This window comes from Mus musculus, chromosome 13 (assembly GCF_000001635.26).
Source record: "Mus musculus strain C57BL/6J chromosome 13, GRCm38.p6 C57BL/6J".
NCBI classification, from domain to species: Eukaryota; Metazoa; Chordata; class Mammalia; order Rodentia; family Muridae; genus Mus; species Mus musculus.
In genome coordinates this window covers 16303505-16324482 of record NC_000079.6, presented here as the reverse complement: position 1 = coordinate 16324482, position 20978 = coordinate 16303505, and positions in this window count along the sequence as shown.

The following is a 20978-nucleotide window of genomic DNA, read 5'->3' as shown; positions in this document are numbered from 1 at the left end:
CAAGCCGAAGGGCCCTAGTGAGGACCCCTCAATCCCTCTTGAGAGGGAGAAGAAAGAAATAACAGGAGGGGACAGGGTGGGAGGGACCTGTCTGGGAAAAGGAACATGGAGGGAAAGAGGGGAACATGATTAGGATTGGGTGGGGTGAAGAGGACTGAATCCCTGAGGGTCAGCAAAAAAAAAAAAAAAAAAAAAAAAAAAATGGAAACAGGCAAACTTGGAAGGTGGGGAGGTGGTGGAACCCTCTAGAATGTACTAGAGACCTGGGAGGTGAGAGACTATCAGGACTCAAAGGGACAAACCTTAGATGAAATGCCCTACGGTGGGGGAAGAGGGAACTTGTAGAATCCACCTTCAGTCAAAAAACAAGACATCAAGTGGAGGGATGGGGTTGCCATCCCACAGCCAAAACCTCTGACCTAGAACTGTTCCTGTCTAAAAGAACTTCAGGTACAAAAATGGAGGTGAGCCTGAGGAAAAGGAGGTCCAGTGACAGACCCAAATTGCTGCGATCCAGCTCAAGAGGAGACTCCAAGACCTGACACTATTATTGATGCTATGGTGTGCTTAGAGGAGCCTAGCATGGCTGTCCTCCAAGAGGCCCAACAAGCAGCTGACATAGACAGATGCAGATAGTTACACCCAACCAATGGACAGAAGCTGGGGACCCCTGTGGTTGAATTAGGGAAAAGCTGGAAGAAGACTAGGAGGAAGGTGACCCCATAGGAAGAACAGCAGTCTCAAGTGACCTGGACCCTCTCCCCCCAAGATCTCTCAGACACTGAGCCACCTACCAGACAGCTTATACCAGCTGGGATGAGGCCCTCTACACATATACAGCAGAGGACTCACTAGTCTAGCCTCAATGAGAGAAGATACACCTAACCTTTGAGAGACTTGAGGCCCCATGGAGTGGGGATGTCTGGTGAGGTGGCGGCAGGGTTTGGGGAGATCCTTTTGAAGATGGAGGAGGAGGTATGGGATGAGGAACAGTCAGAGAGTGGACTTGGAGGGGGATAAGGCCTGGACTGCAAAAAGAGATTAAAGAATAATAATAAAAAATTTTACATGAACAGTTTACATCATTTCTGCTTCTTTCTCTCCACATCCAACACTTTTCTTGCTCCCTTTCCATCTTCTTCAATTAGTACAGTTATATGTACACATAGGAGAAAACAGATAGTCACACAAGGAGGAGGCTCCCAGATTAGTTCCAGCTTGATTCCTCTAAATCCTGTGTCAAGGTCTGTGATACCTTCAACAATCAGGTCTGTTTTAGTTAGGGTTTTACTGCTGTGAACAGATACTGTGACAAAGCAACCCTTATTAGGACAACATTTAATTGGAGTTGGCTTACAGGTTCAGAGTTTCAATTTATTATCATCAAGGTGGGAACATGGTGGCATTCAGGCAGGAATTGTGCATGAGGAGCTGAGAGTTCTACATCTTCATCTGAAGGCTGCTAGAAGACTGACTTCCAGGCAGCTAGGATGAGGGTCTTAAAGCCCACACTCACAGTGACACACATACTCCAACAGGGCCACACCCTCTGTCTTAGTCAGATTTTCTATTCCTGCACAAAACATCATGACCAAGAAGCAAGCTGAAGAGGAAAGGTTTTATTCAACTTACAGTTCCAAGGTCACCACTCCTTTAATTCAATATCCTTGAACATAGGATTCAGCTCCATTCCACTTCCTGATGCCCCATTAATAGTCAAACCATATGTTTTATATTTTTCCTTTCTAAGCTTGCTATGCATATTCAAAATGCTCTTCATGAGACTTAAACAGAGAATGAAGTATATGATGGTCATTTCTGAGATTTCCTTTGTTACTGTAATTAATATGAGTCTCTTCACCCTAGCCCCAGATATACCATTCAGACAAGAGTTAAAAAGCAGCCATGCTTTTTACCAAAATATTACAAAAACAGTCTCTAGGCCACATACTGAAGTTCTCCACTGAAACCTCTTGGGCTAGGTCTGCATAGTTCAAATCACTCACAGCAACAACGTCTTCCATATTCCTACTAGTATGGCTCATTAAGCCCCACTTAAAACATTTCATGGCTTTTCCAAATCTAAAGTCCCCAAATCTACATTCTACTAAACAAAAACATGGTCAGGCCTATCACAACAATAGCCCAGACCCTGGTACCAACTTCTGTCTTAGGGTTTTACTGCTGTGAACAGACACCATGACCAAGTCAACCCGTATAAGGACAACATTTAATTGGGGCTGGCTTACAGGTTCAGAAGTTCAATCTGTTATCATCAAGGTAAGAACATGGCAACATCCAGGCAGGCACAGTACAGGAGGAGCTGAGAGTTCTATACCTTCATCTGAAGGCTGCTAGGAGAAGATTGACTTCCAGGAAGCTGTAATCAATATGAGTCTCTTCACCCTAGCCCCAGATATACCATTCAGAAAAGACCTTAAGATGATGGTCTTAAGGCCCACACTCACAGTGATGCACCTACTCTAATCGGGCCACACCCTCTTATTGTGCCACTGCCTGGGACGAGTAAGTACAAACCATCACCTTCATGTTCTAGAAGTGAACCAAAGGCAATGACAAAAGCCTAGATTGCTTTGGGAGAGTCTTGTATTCATATTTCTCTGACCAATAATGCAATAGGAAATTTCCTATGTCTGGCACTGAGATTATTTTGTTATCTAGTCTGTGGCTCTTGGAGGAAAGCACCATCACCCTAGGTGTTATCATATTAAAATGTATACACATACACACATATATGTGTACACACTCATGTACATATAGCATACATTTTAATTAAGCTTATAAAATAATACCTTTCTGTATGGGTTTTTAAAACATCATTATTGTTAGCTATCACCCATTCTTTTCTCTCACTGTCTATTACCTTTCTCCCTTCCTCCCAGTTACAGCCATTGCCCTATTATCCCCATAATTCCCACCATAGCACCCATCTCCCACAGGCAAGAGATCTAAATTCTCTGTTAAAATAAAGTTGAAAAAATAAGAATACTCAAAAATTCCTCAATTACACACAAAGACTCGTTTTCTTCATTTGATTTTTCTCTCCTGAGATACATGATTTAGGAAGTAAAATTGTTAATATTCCTTCTAGGTTTTTAAAAATAAAGATCATTCCTACTAAAAGGTCAATGGGAGCACCTTTTCAAAATGCTGAGTTTCATTGTATTTCTTTAAAAGTGTAAGATTTTAAATTTATTGTATCTTTCTCTTTCTCTCTTCCTCCCTGCAGTGTGCCAGTGTGTGTGTGTGTGTGTGTGTGTGTGTGTGTGTGTGTGTGAATGCAGTCACCTACTAGCACAGATGTGTCGACAGGCAGAGGATAGCTTGTTGAAGCAGGTTTTCTCCTCTACAAACGGGTTCCAGGGATCAAGTTCAGGTCCTAGTGCTTGTGGGACAAATAAGCACTAAATGAGCCATCTAGTGGACCTTGATTTTCTTCATGTTTTTCAGTGTTGAACCCAGGGCCTTGATCACACAAGGGAAGTGGTTTGCAGGGCACTACAGATCACATGCTGTAAACTAGCATTTGGGAATTCAGAAAACTTCTCCCTAGAAAACTGGAGAAAAGTCTCCAGAACCTGACACTTTTCTCTGGGGGCTCAATTCACCAGACAGATCATCAGAGTTATTTAATCCTTTGTGTATTCTAAAAGGGTTTCTCTTTTTATTTTAGCCTATTTTTTTAATCCCTTCGTAGAATCTTGCCTCTTTCGTGTGTGTCATTCCTTTTGGCTTTGTGAGGTAGATCACAAATTTGTGAAAGTGGTCAAGCAAAACAGGAACAAGTGGATGTTTTTATTTCTTAATCAAATTTCATGAGAAAATATCTAGAATAATAGGTTTTCAGGAAACGAAACCTCCAGTCTGTATGTCGGCCCAGTTTTGAATGAGAACAATGCATTGTCTGCCTGGTGCCTTCACATATGCTAAGAAACCAAAGGAAGCAAAGAAAAACCTTGGCTATAACTTCTGATGCTGAGGTGAGCTTACCAGGAAAAAGAAAAGCACTTCAGATCCTGGGAGGGAATTTTCTCCTTGTTTTTGAGCCAGGTCCCAGCATCAGTGATAGGATTCAATTCTCTGGAGCCTTCCCCTTTGTTGTTAGCCCACGTGAGAAGTGCAACTTGAGGCATCAGAGTGATGAGAGATACAGAGCACAAGGGAAGGAGACAGAGCTAAATGGTGCTCTTTGTTTTCAAAGTACATGGTACTAGAGATGCTGTTTTATAAGCACCACCCTATGCTTTCTATGGCAGTTCAGGCCTTTGACCCCAGTCAGTATATGACAGCTCATAAGTGGACAGTGTCAGTGTTGTAGAGCGTCACACCCTGAGTCTTCTCCAGTGCTCTTCACGATGGGTTCTGTTAGCCTTTAAGTTCTCATGAAGAATCAAGTTCAGGTGGTAAGAAGGGTGGCAACTTATTTCTGTCACACTGTACAAAACCCAATTTAAGTCATCTTCCTACAAAGGACAGTACCACACCAGTGGCAATGGAACTGATACATTTGATGGCCATCATTCTTTTCTTTCTCTTTTTGTGCCTTGCCCTTCTCTTTGATGGCTCAAAAATAACCTGAGGCAAACAGAGCAAAATAAAAGCAAAGGCGCATGCTCAAATAGATGGACTGAAAGAACAAGGCAAGGACTGGCACCCAGAGAAGAGCATACTAATTCAACCCAGTGCTTGTGAGCTCCCAACGTTTGCACAATGAGGACACTTCAGGCAGAGTTCTGAGCAGATGTGACATGACCCAGCCACACGATTTTCATTAATGATCCTGGGAATCCTGCAGTGGAAACCTCAGCCCTGTGCTGAGAATTCTGTCTATTGTTTTCCATCCCCAAAGTCATAAATGGATGTTATGTACATGCCATGTTGTTTAATTCCCAGTTCACCTTTCTTCTCTTTAATCCTATGCTCGCCATGTTCAGATATATCCAGTTTCCAGATCTCGCTGTCAAGTAAGCACATACAACAGCACTAGAAGACATGCAGAGGTACATGCAGAAACTAAAAGGTCTGGCCCTACCTGAAGGGATTGTGTCTGAGCTCAAGAGTCTGGAAGGCCATCAGCAGTTTCCTTACACAGGCATAGCTACTCAGAATTGTTTCCTAATCAAACAAACTTAAAATAAGCAAAAAGAGGGAAAGAACACTCTAGCCACCTATTCAGTACAATGTCACTTCCAGGAACAAATGGATATACATACCACCGTGTGAAAAACAGAGCTGTCTTCTTCTTGACTTGTAATATGCCATCAAAGATGGCAGGAGCTAGCTACACAGTTTCCAGCTCATAGCCCAGCTAAATGTTTCAGCATTCCCTGACAGTTTTCCTTCTCTCTCTCTCTCTCTCTCTCTCTCTCTCTCTCTCTCTCTTTATTTATTTCCCAGATGTTTCTGCAAACAGGCAAAGCCACTTATTTTGGAAGTTTCAGTGGTAATAAGACAACTATCAGACCCATGTTGATAAGGACCAATGTGTAAGTCCTCATATAGAGCTTTGTTCCATCTTTAGAGTGTTTACATTGGATGCAAATGGCTAAAGATAATGGGGTTAGGGAATCAATGCAAAATCTTCCCTATTTCTTTCAAAGGTGTGGAATCATAGTGAGTGGTGAATTTGATGTGTTGTGTTTCTCACTAGAATACAATGCCAAACCTTAGTTACTAGGTACAAAATAGAGTTCTAACATGAATGATAAATGGAATTGTGTAGAATTAGGGAGAAAGATAGTACAGCCAATTTCTTGGTTCATACCCCCCCCAAATCTCATTTCCAATAAGCTGTATGCAACAATTTTGTTGCCCTTTGAGACTGTTTCACTGTGTTACCCAGACTTAGCTTGTATTCACTTTCCTCTGTCTCAGACTCCAGATTGTTATAATTACAGATATACACCCTCATTCTAGGCAATAAGAAAAAAAAATACTTACTGTTTAAATATGGACTTAGAATCAATGGATCATTTCCTCAAATGTGGACAGGAGCTCCTTTGCTGTGGCAAAGTTTTATTTATTTATCTTCTCTTCAATAAGTTTCTGGATTTTGTTTTTTATCCCATTTGGATTTTCTTTTCTCTTGGCCTTTTTGTTTTTAATGAAAATTGTTTAGTCTTGACAAAAATAAAATAATACAGCTGGATTTTCCTGTAATCTATTTCATGGAGCATGGAGGTTGCTGTAATGACCTCACATCAGCCTCACTCACAGGTACAGGCACAGTCATGGATGGTGGAGGGGTTCGTGGGGCTGGGATCCTTACTAGGGAACCAATGGCTAGTGATGGAAGCTGAGCAATGAGCTAAGTAAGCACTCTACCACTGAGCTACCTCATCTTAGACCTGCTCATTTTTAGAAATTTGAACAATCAACTGTAGATTAATTACACCATCCTAAAGCCATGAAAACTTCAAATAATATAAGGTATTTTACCTCCTTCCAAAAAAAATCTCACTAAAGGAAATATGAAGAAATATGTCATTTGACAGCTATGCAAATCAGAAAGGACTCATGAATCCATTCCTCACACCAAAAAAGAAAACTAGGAAGGTGAGAGGCTTCACCCCTCTGCTCAGACTATACTATCAGAATCCCCCAGTTCTGAACTCAACGTGCAGCCGCTCACTGGTCTATGAAGAGTCACAGTGCAGGTTTTGTTCTTCTGCGGCTCCCTCTGGCTTCTGCCAGTGGTCTTTTTCAGGGATCACTCTGACATTTTCCCCTACTAGAATTTCTTTCATCACTTTTCAAACTGTGGATTGGCTATCAGTAAAATCAGGCCATATCAGGTTGACAAGCAAACAGCTCTCTCATTGGCTCTCTGGGTGCTTGCTGGCCCACCTTATCTTTAAAAGCCTTTTGAACTTCATGTAGACATACAATCCTGAGACAGGAGGGAAAGGTTTTGGATTAAACAATCCAGCACAGTTTGTAAACATTTGCCTTCTGCAGCCCACGGTATTAGCGTGGGGTACAGATTGGTCCTTTCTCCTATAAAAGAGACACTCAATACTCCTGAGATTTCCAGAGCTCTAAAAGTTCAGCAGTTTCTCAGGATTTTTTTTTTTCACTTTTTTTTAAAGGACTTTTGAGTTTTAACCTCTTTTGTCTCTAAACTGTTTTCCTACTGTCAGATGATTTTCAATGTCCTTATCATTGCCCTTATAAGAGACATTTTAAAGCCTTTTCCTGACTAGGAAGAGAAAATGGTACAATGACTGACTAGTACCTGAGTATTAAGTATGTCACCAAAATGTGTAAAATTCTATTTTAGTGGTGCTGTTTGTTTGTTTGTTTGTTCTAGTGTGTGTGTGTTTGTGAGTGTTTATGCATATTTGTGTTTGTGCATGTGTATGCATGTATGTGTGGTGTGTCTATTTCTGTGTGTGTTTACATATGTGTGGTATGTGTGCATGCAAGTATGTGTGTGTGTGTGTGTGTGTGTGTGTGTGTGTGTGTGTGTGTGTGATTTCTGCTAGAAATAGAGCAATCAGCATCCTTTATGTGTGCACAGAGGATCACTATGTTGTAAAGTCCAGGGAGGATATTGGACTTGGCATACTGCTCATACTGCCCATAACAGTACTGTTGAATAAGTATTCCTAGAACTGCATTCTGTGTAGTTGGAAGAACTTGGCTTCTTTGGACTTTGACTCAATCCTAGGAAGTGATCTGGCAGCTCAGGAGAGGTATCTGGCCCACAATGAATCAGACCTTGACCTGGACCTCATTGGAGCCAAGATCCTTTGAGTGCATGAGCTCCACATCCTTGGATAGATGAAAGGGTGGTGAGAGTGGCCTCAGTGGCCTCAGGGTTGTGTTTAAGGTCAAAATGGCACACGGGAGCGAATTGTGTCCTGGGCAGTAGCACTTGGGAGTCACTTCTGACTGCAACTACTTCTATAACTTGTAAGATGTTTCTTGGAATCTGAAACACATTGCTTTCATACATCCAGCTTATCCAAATTAGTAGAAATGAAAAGATGCAGTTAAAATGGATATTTTTCTTGTCTTATTTTATAAAGCATTTGAGGTCTGGAGAGAACCTGATTGGCCTGCTGGCAGGCTAATCTGTGGGCCTAGATGCTCTCAGAATCTCCTGTATGGAGCTTTCTCAGGAACTGTGGCTTTATGCTGAGACTTTCTTGTGAAACAGTGGGATTTGGGCTGTGTTCCAGCATGTGCGAGTATTTATTATTAGATCTCATAATCATAATCACTGTAAACATTAATGCATTTTAACAATCTGGCAGCCGGTACCTTAAATCCCCAGGAATCTTAGTCAAATCCCAAAGAACATTTTTAACAGTTGTTTGGGGGCATTAGGAACAACATTTACAAGCAAGGAAAGACCAGTTTTCCAATTTTCAAACAGTTCTGATTGATGTCTCCAGACTAAACTACCATTTTGGATCCCTAGCCTTTGGACCATTGCATTATATGGCAACTCAAAGAAGGTTTAATAGGAATACATATAATCCAAATACCTCCTGGAAGTAGTTTTTGATGAATGGCCATAACCTAGATAAGAGGCAAGAGATTGCACTAATCATGCCCTGTTTGGGTTTGGTCCAGGGTTGTCAAACTCAAAGGCCATTTGAGTTTCAGGGATTCACAACGCTCGGCTTTCATCACTCCTTTGCTCTTAGAGAGCCTTGTACTTAGCTCAATAAAGTTCTTATTGACAGAGAGAAAGAAGAAGAGAGATTTTGAGAGATTTACAGGGAGAGATTTCAAAAGGGGGGTAGATTTAGAAAGAAGGAAGAAGAAAAGAAGAAAGCAGAGGAGGAAGGGAGGGGAAGAGAGGAAGGAAAGGGAAAGTTTTCTTGAACTTTATTTAACACATTAGGATGCATAAGGATAAATGATTTAGAAACCCATGGATTAAACTTTCTTTGCCAGATGTGTAGATTCAAAAACTAGTGAGGGGGCAGTGGTGGCGCACACCTTTAATCCCAGCACTTGGGAGGCAGAGGCAGGCAGACTGCTGAGTTCTAGGCCAGCCTGGTCTACAGAGTGAGTTACAGGACAACTAGGGCTACACAGAGAAACCCTGATGCGAAAAAACAAACAAACAAAAAACAAACAAACAAACAAATCAAACCTAGTGAGGACCTATGCTTAATTTGCCTTGAAGAATCTATGCTAAATTTGTCTCATCAGTTTCACTCATACCTTTAAGCATTTTGTATAGGAGGACTGAACTTCGAGGGCAGGCAGGCATATGCAAGAACCTCTTTTCTGCTCCCACTACCACCAGAGATGCTGCATGTAGCCATTCACCTTCACCTGCACAAGCCTTCTTTCAGTTGTGAGCTATAGGGTTCTCAAAGGCAAGGTTTCTCAGAACTCTTGTCCCTCTACTGTGTAATAAGTACCACTGGATACCAGCATGTAGTACATTTCAAATAGATCTACTAACTATTATATATTAGAAGAACTAAAGTTCTGTTTGTAGAGGACTGCGTCAATGTCAATGGGATTATGAAGCTCACTTCCTCCTGTTCCATCTCCACTCTTTCTGGTCTTGTGCTTAAACTGCAGTCAGAATACACTCAAACTGTAGGTGGCCAGAACTGCTGACTCATCAGAGGCCATACCACAGGCTTTCCAAACTGTCAGCTAACCACACTCAAATTGTATTCCGACAGTGAGCTTCACTGTGTTATTGGTTGTCAACACTCTGAAACTGTTTTTTTTTTTTTTTTTTTTTTGTTCCCCAAAGTTTAGGTTTGGTAAAACTTGGAACATGGTTTTCCAAGAACACTACCCCCCACAGTCTAAATGATGTATATTTTAGTGGAAATTTTATCCATGTGCCCTTCAGCTCATTCACACATATTTTCTTTTAGTAGGGGCTGTTGTGAGATTTTTTTTTTAATGCAACCTTTTTCACTTAAATATCAAGTTGCATTTTTCCCTGTGGGTGTCCAGGGCAGGCAAGCTTTGTCCTGATATTGGGGAACCCTGTGTTACAGGCACCTATCTCCCAGATGAGGCATTGATACTTACCTGCCTATGCTGTGATATGAGTCCCTTCTCTGGTGGTTTGAAGGAAAGTGAGCCCTCCAGTATAGATTCATGTGTTTGAATACCCAGTTAGCAGAAATGTTTGAGAAAGATTAGGAAGTTTGGTCTTGTGGGAGGACATGTGTCACTGGAAGAGCTTTGGGGTTTCAAGACTTTACCAGTTACCTATGTGAATCAAGATGCAAGTTTTTAGCTACTATTCCAGTGCCACACTTGCCTACTGCTGCCATGCCTCCTGCCATAGTGGTCATGGATTCATGATCTGAAACTGTAACTCTTCCTCCAAAAACTCTTCTAAAGTTGCTTTGGTTGTAGGGTTTTGTCATAGCAATTGCGAAGCAGCCAAGACACCTGCCTTCTTGCTAGGAATTAGTTTAGGCATAGGCATTTGTTCTTCTCCTGCTCAGGGTTCTAATGGACAGGATTCTAGCAACATTCTCTCCACTCTTAATCTGTAAACAGGTGTCTAGAAGAACAGTGACTTGTTGAATCATCAGGAAACTATGAAAATAATTCCATTTCCTTTTGGGATATTTTTTAATACCAAGAAAATATGAGACCTTTGTGTGCTAGACAAGAGCTCTTCCATTGAGTTACATCACTACTCATTTTTTACTTACCTTTAAAAAAAATAGGTGCTCAGGCTGGCTTTAAATTCACTCTATAGCTCAGACTGACCTTGCATTTTTAATCCCCCTGCTTCAGCATTCCTAATCACTGAGATTATAAGCCTATGCCACCAGAACAACTCAGTTAAAATCTTGAATTTCAGATTTTTAAATAATTTAATTTTGTGTATGGTTATCTTGTCTGATTATATGTCTGTGCACAATGTCACTCAGAACAGAAGGGGGTATGAGATCTCCTGGTACCTGAGTCACAGATGGTTGTGATCTTTCATGTGGGTGCTGGGAATTGAATCCTGGTCCTCTTGAAGAGCAACAAGTGCTCCTAAATGATGAGCCACCTTTCCAGCATTTTGAACTTCTGATTTATTTTAACAGCTCTGTAAAACCAATTAACTGCCTGTAGACATTTGGCCATGTAGAATAAACTATATGTCATTTATATGGCAATAAAGTGAATGTTCTATAGCTGCCAAATACAAGGAAATTAAGTACATCATCTAAAATTTGATTTCGGATCATAGAATTCTCAGTTGGTATAGAAATCTCAAGAACCTGATTGATATGCATCCTCTAATCCACAGTAAAACTTGAATTTTTACCCTTGTAAGTAACAAATTGAAATTTGAGTTTAAAAATGACATTTAATAAACAGTGTTAATTTGTATGCACTAATACTTCTTATACTCAAGTGTTCTTCAATGCTTTAAAGGAAAATTGATAAATGGTAAAAACAAAGACAATCAAGAGTACAAAATTTCTTTTTTTAAATTGGATATTTTATTTATTTATATTTCAAGTGTTATCCCCTTTCCCAGTTTCCCCTCTGTACCCCCTTTCTCATTCCTCCTTACACTGCTTCTATGAGGGTGCCCCTCCCATCCACTATTCCTCTACACTGAGGCTTTCACAGGACCAAAGGCCTTCCCTCCCACTGATGCCAGATAAGACCCCTTCAGCTCCTTCAGTCCTTCCCCTATCTCCTCCACTATGGTCCCTATGCTCAGTCCAATGGTTGACTGAGAGCATCCACATCTGTACTGGTCAGGATCTGGTAGAGCCTCTCAGGAGACAGCTGTATCAGAGCTCAACAGAGAATTCTCAACTGGGGAAACTAGAATGGCCAAGAAGCACCTAAAGAAATGTTCAACATCCTCAGTCATCAGGGAAAAGCAAACTAAAACAACCCTGAGATTCCACCCTATACCAGTCCGAATGGCTAAGATCAAAAACTCAGGTGACAGCAGATGTTAGCAAGGATATGGAGAAAGAGGAACACTCCTCCATTGCTGGTGGTTTTGCAAACTTGTACAACCACTCTGGAAATCAGTCTGGCAATTTCTCAGAAAATTGGACTACCTGAGGACCCAGCTATACCACTCCTGGGCATATACCCAGAAGATGCTCCAACATGTAAAAAGGACACATGCTCCTCTATGTTCATAGCAGCCATATTTATAATAGCCAGAAGCTGGAAACAACCCAGATGTCCTTCAACAGAGGAATGGATACAGAAAATGTGGTACATTTACACAAAACTTCTTGATGTTTCAACTTGGTTGTTTTCTGAAATTGAATATGGCTGCTATAATTTATAAGCAAGCAATTGGTGAATAAGCTTGAGCAGTTCAAATTATTTTAAGTTTCTTGAAGTGATAGAGCATAATTAGCTGACTGTAATCCTCCTGCCTCCTTTTGTCCCTTGCTTTTCAACCATGTTTTGAGGTGCTGTGATTGTTTTCAGGATTTGTCTCCTTGCTTTCTGAACTTCAAATGGGACAAAGTCATACCAAACCTTAGAAAGGATTTGAAAGTGTTAAAATTTAATATGCACTTATTTGCATGTGTTCAAAACCACCACGGACCAGGCTTCAGATGATCGTGACAGTTATAGATTGATGAGTTTTTCAATGACAGACACTAGACTACAAGATGTCTAAACAGAATAGTTCATAGTGACACACTGGACCTAATAACAGGGAAAGTGTGTGTGTTGCTGTACTGAGACTCTTACCTGGTCTTTCCTTCGTGATATGAAGATTTTATTTGTGATTCAAAGTCTGGACAGAATATTCACTGGAGCCTAATATCAAATAAATATTCATGTGTAGTTAGGCAAATTATGTCAAATGAAATACTATGATAGGATTTCTGCAAACTTGTAGCCTTTAAGATATCAGGTTCAATGGGTAGTCAAAAGAGTACAGCCATAAGGCTGGGTGGAGCAATGTGAAAAAGACATCTGTGAGTCATGTCCAATGTTCAGAAGCCTGTCCTTCTAAGAAGATAAGCTAAAACCTAGAAGCAGCATAGATTAAAACATCAATGTCTTAGATTGTTTTCTGGTTCTGTAGCACAATATTGAAAACTGAGCACTTTAAAACCAAATGAGATTTGTTTGCCTCATTATTCTGGTGGTGGAAAAGTCCAAAATGTACGAGTCCTGAAAACTCATCCAATTGTATCTAAACAACGAAGGAATAGGATTAGTCTTGGGCATGAGCAAAACAGCATGAGTCCATATGGGAAGGTTTTACATTGTAAAAATCTACGCTTAAAAGAGTAACAACAGTAGAAGAGTGGAGCAGCAGTAACCCCTTCTGGCACAGACTTTCCATGATACTGTTGCTCCCCATAAGCCCCACTTTATAAAGCTCCCACCATAGTAACAATACAATTCCAGCACACCTATCCTCAGGGACAAAACAACATCTAAGACACAGAATCCAGGCAAAGCTAGATGGTGAAATCAGGTTAACTTTCAGGGCTACTACTAAAGGTTAGCTTTCAATGAACAGTAGGACCATCAAATACAGCACACAGCAAACATGGAAATCTATCGTGTGAAAATGCAGATTTTTATTCAGTGCTTCTGAATGGAGATGAAGCCTGCATTTCTCACAATAATCTAGGGCTGTTAATATGTTGAAAGTGCTAAAATTGGCTCACTGTTGATGAAACTAGCCAGTGATGATAAAAAAGAAGAGAGAATTCCAAGGTACTAGAGAATCATTACAGTCAGTATTACAAAAGAGTAAAAGTTGGTTTTCCTAAGAAGACAGCATCTCATCATGTGATCCTCCAGGACATTTCTGTTGCTTGATATATAGTTGAAACCACTGAGGCTGGGACTGACTAGTGTCTTGTTTATACCATATTGGGGTAGTATTACTTATTGCTCATATTTCCTGGCTATAACTCACAGTCTGATTGTCTTGTGACTATTATAATAATTACATATATTTAGATGAAATTTGATCAACCACATGGTTGGTGTCTGTTAGGCACTTTGACAAATGACATTCTTATAGTTTTGTTTGATTTTATTCCTATTTATTATTCTTACAAAGCCTTTCCAGTGCTAGAGGTGCAGCTCGGTGATTGAATGCTCATGTGGTATGTGGGAGGCTCTGGTTTTCAGGTATGATATAGTAATAATAATAATAATAAACAGTTGTAGTAGTAAATACTTATATCTCCCCAAATAATGAGTACTTCCAGTCCTTAAGAAACCCCATAGAATGTAAATTACATTGACTAAAATCATCCTAAGAAAACATCAGGTTATGATAAGAGTTCCTAGAGAATAAAGGAATTATTTCCTGTGAAGGTTTGATAAGCTGATAGATATAGATGTAGAGTTATAGAAATAGATATAGATTAAAGTTGACATATAATATATTTGATATATATCAATCTGTATCTACATATTTGAACCATTTGAAAATGGTGAGAAGTGCCATGCATAATTTCCACCAGTAAACGTACAGAATAGAAGTTAACCCATTACAGAATGGAAGAACCAAATGTAAGTTATGAAGATGGCTCTGCTCATAAAAGACATAAATGTATATGTATATTAGTAGTCACTTTAAGATATTATTAGGGCTGGGGAGATGGTTCAGTGGTTAAGGGTGCTGACTGCTCTTCCAGAGGTCCTGAATTCAATTCACAGTAACTCACAACCATCTTATGCACTCTTCTTGTGTGTCTGAAGACAGTTACAGTGTGTATGTGTGTGTGTGTGTGTGTGTGTGTGTGTGTGTGTGTGTGTGTAGACAAGCAGTTTAGTTTGGAACCAATCCTGGACCGGGGGAATTTCCTCTCAGGAGATGTGCAGATCTGAGTCCCCTGAAGCTACTCTTCCCACTCACCAGAACAGGCATGCTGTAGGAGATGGAAAAAGGCAAGAAGTTGAGTCGGCAACTATGGAAGCTGGCAATCAAAAGGTTGCAAGCTCATCACAACTATCTTCTTCCTCCTAAGCTTCTACCATCTGGGCTTCACTGTAGTAACAGGAAAAACTCTGTGATATTAGAGCAAAACCTGAATAATGAGAGAAACAATATCCATCCTCCTACTCAAGAACCACAGGACATGCTCTGAACCCTTATCTTCCAGCATGTTTCACTCTGCATGGATTTTAAGGTAAATTTTTATGCATTTTAAAATGTTTTTGTTCATAAATTGTTTTTCAGGATTTCACATCTCCATACACTCTACTACTTCTATCCCCGTCTCTGCACCCTCTCACTCTTCTTGGGTCATCCCAGCAATGTCTCCTTCTTAGTTATATACATACACATTAATTACATATTTTTTAAATCTTATACATATGTGAGAGTATGTATGTATGTATTTATGTATGTATTGTATGTATGTATGTATATATGTATGTATATACATCCTACCAATTAGTGTTACCTATATGTACATAGGATTAGAGATGACCACTTAGGCTGGGTGACCTATCAGGGACTTCTTGATGTAAACAGACTTTCCTTTCTACAGTAACCACTGCCTATGGATTTCTTCAATTAGAGTAGGGTCTTATGAGCCTCTCCCCACTCCTTGTCAGCAGGTCCACTGATGTGGTCTTTCCAGGTCTTGTCAAGGCAACCATACTGTTAAGAGTTTATGGGTGCATAGTCACTGTCTTGTCTTGAACACACTATGTAGAAGAAATTCTCATCCCCACCCTACCCCCCACATCTCTTACAATTTCAAGATATGACCCAAACCTTGGATTTGTAGAGGTTATATTATAGATGTCTCATTGGGGCTGAGCCATCCATAGACACTTATTCTCTGCATCTTGACTACTTGTGATTCTTTGTATTATTTTCCATCTTCAGTGAAGTAGAAGAGGAAGAAGAGGAAGAGGAGGAAGAGGAAAACAAAGAAGAAAGAACAAAAGGAAGGAAGGAAGGAAGGAAGGAAGGAAGGAAGGAAGGAAGGAAGAAAACTTTGCTGAGGTGAGAAAGTAACATTTATCTATGAGTGCAAGAATAAATATTTAGAAGGCAGTTAGATACTATACTGACTTAGCAAAACAGTAATGGTAACCTCTCCTCTAGGGTCTATGTCCTCTCCAGCTATAGGTTAGTGATGAGTTTTATGTGAACAGAAGAGTTCCATTCTATTGAGTAGTCATTAGGCCCAATCAAACAGCTGTTGGTTACCCCCAGGATTGCACATGTCTTGTCAGATTGATCACTGCTGTTATTCATAGGATATGCAGATGAACCATGACAAATTTTATACTATTTTTAGAGATTTATTTTATTATTTATTTATGTGTATATGTGAAGGTGACTAATGTATGTGAGTGCCCAGAGAGGACAGAAGAGGGCTTTGAAAGCCTTGGATACCTAGAAGCTGGAACTATAAGCAGTTGTGAGCTTACTTGATGTGGAATGCCATCTGTCCATCTTTGTTTTCACTAGTTATTAAACTATATATTTAAATATATATTGTTGTCTGGTTCTGCCTTAAGAGTTTTTAACAACGTGTGTGAAACCTTTTTCAGCTATCCAGTTCCTTATCAGACCCTAAGAAACAGCCACTCAATGCTGAAGATGGGACATACAAAAATACCCTCAGCTGAGTTCCATCAGACCTATTTCCATGAGAATTTAGCAGTTTTGGAAAAGACATAGAGGCAGGAAATTTTGAGGTTTCTCTCAAAAGACACGGATCTAACACTTTCTGGGGAGTTTTCCCTTAGTCATACTTCTCTTAAGCATTGGTGTTTTTTTCTGGTTGAAACTAGAAAAGGAGTCAATCAGGATGCTTAATATAACCTCTTACTCTTTTGCATTGATGTGTAAAACATCCCATGCACTTTATACACAGATACTTTAAAGAAAAGTAAATAAACATGGTCTTTATTCCATATTTTTTATCTATGAGGAATGCAGGTGGTCAAGAGACACAAACATATTATTTAATTACAATAGTGAACAAAACTTTAAAAAAGCACAGCATAATATAAATATGAATTTTATGCAGCATGACTTAGTGATGTGGCAAGGGTGCATAATGAAGAAAATATGTAGTCTTGCCTTCTCCTGCTCTTCTACAGACAAGACTATTTTTTTATAAAGCTACCTCCTACTGAAATGCTATAAATGTATGTATGTATATATATATATATATATATATATATATATGTGTGTGTGTGTGTGTGTGTGTGTGTGTGTGTGTGTGTGTGTATGTATAAATATAGTAGAAATACTCTATAAACTATAGCTACTGATGATAAGCTCACAAAACAAAAATCTGTGCAACCAAAGGTCATCAAATCAATAGATAGTTTTAGAAGACACTTGTGATATGTTGGGGATTTTTCTAGGTGCTATCAATGAAGTTGGAATGCAGGGTATATTGAGGGGAAGAAAGAAGAAAGAGAGAGGGAAGGAAGGATGAAGAGAGGAAATTTTAGCACCATGCATGTGGTAGATGAAGAAAATAAAGACAATAAAACAATGACATGTAATGTATACTAAGAAATGAAAAAATAAAAAAAATATAAGAAGAAAAGGAGGCTGGGGATGAGAGTATGTGATAGAGAGTGAGAACTGAAACTTTAAGCAAAGAAGCTAGAGTCTGTATGAGTAGGTACCAAATAAATAAATCCTAAGAGTTGGGACGACAAGATTGGATTATATCTGAGATTGTGGCAGAAGAAGCAACCATATTATTTTCAGCGACCTGATTGGTGAAGATCTGATGGGTCATGCTCACAGCTTATAACTTCACAGAGAAAGATATAATCAGAAATACATTTTAAACCTGTTGTGCTAGCTGACATAGAGGTAATAAATCGGGAGGTCACAAATTAAACCAAGACAGATTGGCTTTCAGAGTGATGATGGCAGTATGTTGGACTGGATGCTTGCATACATCTTCCCCATAAGTTTGTTTTTCAAATTCCCGACTTCCCATATGAGTATGCTATGAGACAGCCATTCTGAGAATGGTTAAACTATGAAAACAGACTGCTCTCATAATGGTCATTAGAGAAGAGGGTATCAGCAGACCTTAACCACACAATCTATGGTTTGAGATAACTGTGGAAAACAAAAGTCCTGTGCCTCTAGAATGTGATGTTTTAGTATAGTAGCTAGCAGTGGCTAAAGTAGGTTAAAAAAAATTAGGCTAGGGTTACCACCAAGTAGACAAACATCAAAATGAGTTTCAGATGTTTTGAAGGGAGAGATTATAGAGCTGATGGTTTGAGGAGTAAAGCATCAAACATATATGTTTTCTGTGTTTTTTCTAGACTTGGGCATAATGGTTGCCCTCATTCTTAATCTCCTTCTGTGTGGTATGCTACTTAGAGCTAGCCAAGGTATGCAACATTAAAATTCAGCTAAAAGTCCTTGTGAGCAGTTTTCAGCCAGGTACATGCTCTACAAAGAGACATCATTTAGTATGCTCTGGACATAATAGATAGGTCTATAAGCATGCTTTTAGAAAGGTCAAATGCAAAGAGAGTCTGTGAGGCCCATGCACTGGTCATGAGGTGTTAACAGCACATGGGGTAGTAATGATCTACTGACTCTAGCTCAGTTGGACAAAGCAGGAAATAGGCATGAATGCACTTGAGAAATAAATGAAAAACACTCATCTTCCCCTGTTCCCACTCAAATGGTTAATGTAGAATTCTCTTCTTGCAGTTTTTAGTAAGACTCATAAAATGAAAGGGGCAGATTTAGCTTAAGGTTTTTGATTTGACCAAAAGCTTTTATTATTAAAAGCCCACAAAAGTGCTATAACCCAAAGCGTTCTAGAAAGAAAATATGTCAGGAAGGTCATTCTTATTCTGGCAGTGGCAACTGGTTGAAGCTTTAGCTTTGCTTGCTAAACTCTGCTACTGTGTTTTTACTTCCCCAGGGAGAGGTGTGTAAGATCTGGCATTCAACATGAGGCCTACAGGCTGATAAGTCCACATTGTGATGAGACAGAAAAATATAATGAATCAAATGGACCAGGCTGGGAAGGAGTGATGGAAGTTGGTAGTACCCCAAACCTTTGCTGTTAGTTTTAATCAGGGGAGGGGGGTGAAATTGATATCAAATATTAATCATTATATAACAGTTATCTGTAAATTTTTCTCTAATGAAAATTACGAAAGAAAAAGAGCATGATGCTATATTTTTCATAAGATGTTAATAAGGCTATAAAATTATTTAAAAAACAAGATATGAAGAAAATATTAACTTAACATATACATAATTTGCCAACTAAGATAAAAACAAATGCAAGCACTCATTTCCTTCAAATTCATACCAGCACAGATACAGTAGAGAGGCAGAATCAGAGAAATGAGCAAGGCAGTGACCAGAAGGACAGACCACTGAGAAATTCCCAGGTTTAAGAATTGAAATGTTGCTTTTTTTGAACCATCTAGACTAAGCTAAAGTTGTCTAGTTGTAAAACAGAAGTACATTCTGGAGTTCTCTACGTTACTGCTGCTTCAGGGCTCTTGCCGTCCCCCTTGTTTCACCTACTGTTCTTATCACACTGACCAACTCTCCGAGAACAACTTTAAGAATAGGACTCATTTGTTTGGACTCATGATTTCAGAGGAACAGTCCATCATAACAGAGAAGGTGGAGCGGAGCTGAACACCCCATATCATGGCAGTCAGGAAGTAGAGAAAATGGCTTACAGGAAGGACCCAGAGCTAGACAACCGCTAAGGACATACTCGCCCCTTGAACAATTTACTCCAACTAGACTCAATGTCCATATTCCAATCAACAGTCTATAAACCCACAATGCAGTGATCTGTTGATTGTGTCAGAGTCCTTAGGACCTAACTGTCGCAGAAATGAGCATAACAGACGTATGTAGAGATGAACTTTACTAAAACCTCAAGCAGGTACTTTTTAATCTATCACACTGGCAGTCAATATTACCAATTGCATCTCACTAGTAACAAAATGCTTGGAAAGGCTGTGAACCTTAAACTAAAACTGAGTGGAAAAGATAGGACAGAGCCAAGACTTGGAAGAATGCCCTAGTGAAATCTCACTTAAAACTCTTTATAACACTTAAACATGTATTCAGACTATAATTATAACTCATAAGACTGCAGCCTCAGAGAAAGGATCATAAACGTAGCCTATTCGGTTCTCTCCATTTTAAAGATGAAGAAAGAAAGACTTGCTCAGATCTATAGTCTTATTATTATCACTAGCAGCAACAATAAAGTCAAAAAGACTTATGTAAAAGCATAGGGTTCAGTAGTTCCTACAGTCAACATTGTTACAGAGTGTTCAAGGAAATGCAAGCCCAGAGTTACTAAGTATAAGCAGGGGGAGGGGGGATTTGAGGTGGATGATTCTATCAGAATCTATGATATATATTGTAATTACCTTAAGGTGTGTGTGTGTGTTTCTGTGTGTCTGTGTGTGTGTCTGTGTGTCTATGTGTATAGTGTGTACTTTTTTGTATATATAATCCATCATCTCCCAAAGTTTTGGGGTTTTTATGTTTGTTTGTTTGTTTGTTTTTCTGATCAGGTAACTCATGATCTGGTACAGAATAGGCCAGAATAGTATTGATTCCTGACATCTAGCCAAGACATATCTAATTAGAATTGCTTAGGTTTGTTTCATAATATTTATAAGTTTCATAGCTCTAATGAGGTGTTATGACTTGGATCTCATCTGCCACATTCATGGGTTAGAAATTTCTTCCTTGATGAAACAATATTAAGAGATGAGGCTGACAAATCGTATGCATGCCAAAGGGATTTACTGAAGGGATAAGGATGTTGTCAAGAAAGTAGATTCACTATGAATATATGATTGGCCTATCTGATCTCTGTCCTGCATTCGCTTTCACTTCCACTGTGATATGAGGCAGCAAAAAGGCCCTCACCATAGGCTGGTGTCACACTCTCTCCCTCCAGGTCTCCCAAACAACGAGCTAAATATTTATCCCTACACAGGCAAATTCCAAAACCCCTGCCCCACCTATATTTCTCTTCTTACCATTCTTATTG